The following is a 1,066-nucleotide window of genomic DNA, read 5'->3' as shown; positions in this document are numbered from 1 at the left end:
CCCCCACCCCGCGAGAAGGAATTTGGCAGCGCGCAGAATCCGGCAAAAATGACGCGCAACATGGTTTAAATCCCCCTCTCTCTCAACATGCCGTGTCCACTTGCAAGCTCTCATAAGGCGTAACACAGAGAGGAGTGTGATTTCAGGCGGAGCAAAACCATGGAAAGAAGTATGGGGGGGAAAACAAGAAAAAAAGGATCACCCGTACAAGAGGCACGCCTAAATGGTCTCGATCCTAACCAAGTGCCCACGATACACAAATGATACATGGGTTCGGTCCAAGCAAGGACATGTTCGGGAGTCGCACCAGATCAGACGTGGGGAAGGCTTCCTCACAAGCCCTCTTGCATCCACCTTTCTCTCCTCACCTCCATGAGGGACGGGGCGATCCTCGTCCATCCCCACCGCGCCTTTCGCTTCTTCCGCCATGTATTCAATGTTTCTGCTGTCGTGCGTCGAGGGTTTGAAGGTGTTCCTTCTCCGGCGTCGACGTGAAGGCTGTAGAGGGGAAGGCTATACTGCATTAGGGCAACAAAGGAGGCACGAGCAGACAACAAGCATTAAGTGGCCCAAAAACACAACTACAAGGGCACGATCTCCATTGTCACCGGCGTGCACAAGCACTATTACTTCCCCACAGTGCACCGTGCATGTAGTCTCCACATGGAGCAGGAGGAGGGACGATGGCGGGCCCTGGCAAGACATAGCGGAATCGCGGTGGGTGTAAGCAGAAAAAGGACGCTGAAGCCCACAAATTAAAACCACCAGCCAAACCCGTAGGCACTATCCGACCTGCACGCACGCACACACGCCTTTAAAAGGTGTGCGATCCTTTTACCAGCCGACGACCACCCTGGTTGGCCAGGTTTTGGAGAAGTCGGGTGACTTTTTGTCAATTTTGTGTTTTTTTAACCGTATTTTGGGCCTTGAGCGAGTTCCCAGCCGCTCACGCCGAGTAGTATCTTGCCTTGTGCGACGGGAGTGGAGGACATTGTGCGTGCGCGTGGAGACAAACACCTGTGTACAACCAGAGAATAACAAAGTTGCTCGAGATATACAGGCATTG

The sequence above is a fragment of the Nannochloropsis gaditana genome, assembly GCF_000240725.1.
Source record: "Nannochloropsis gaditana CCMP526 unplaced genomic scaffold scaffold206, whole genome shotgun sequence".
In the NCBI taxonomy this organism is placed as follows: domain Eukaryota; class Eustigmatophyceae; order Eustigmatales; family Monodopsidaceae; genus Microchloropsis; species Microchloropsis gaditana.
This window is presented reverse-complemented; position numbering follows the sequence as displayed.